Source organism: Brassica oleracea, chromosome C5 (assembly GCF_000695525.1).
Source record: "Brassica oleracea var. oleracea cultivar TO1000 chromosome C5, BOL, whole genome shotgun sequence".
NCBI classification, from domain to species: domain Eukaryota; kingdom Viridiplantae; phylum Streptophyta; class Magnoliopsida; order Brassicales; family Brassicaceae; genus Brassica; species Brassica oleracea.
The window spans coordinates 14,519,618-14,519,820 of record NC_027752.1 but is presented as its reverse complement, the minus strand read 5'-3'; positions in this window follow the sequence as shown (position 1 = coordinate 14,519,820).

The window sequence follows — 203 nt, the reverse complement described above, 5'->3', positions numbered from 1 at the left end:
AACGACTTCCAAACGACTTCCAGGAAGTCCAGACGACTTCCAGACGACTTCCAGGAAGTCCAGATGACTTCCAGGAAGTCCAGACGACTGAAATGGAAGTCGTCTTGAAGACTTCCTGGAAGTCGTCTAGTGCATTATATTTTAGACGACTAACAGGTAAGTCGTCCCAGAAGTCTTCCAGATCTGAAAAAAGTGCATATAAA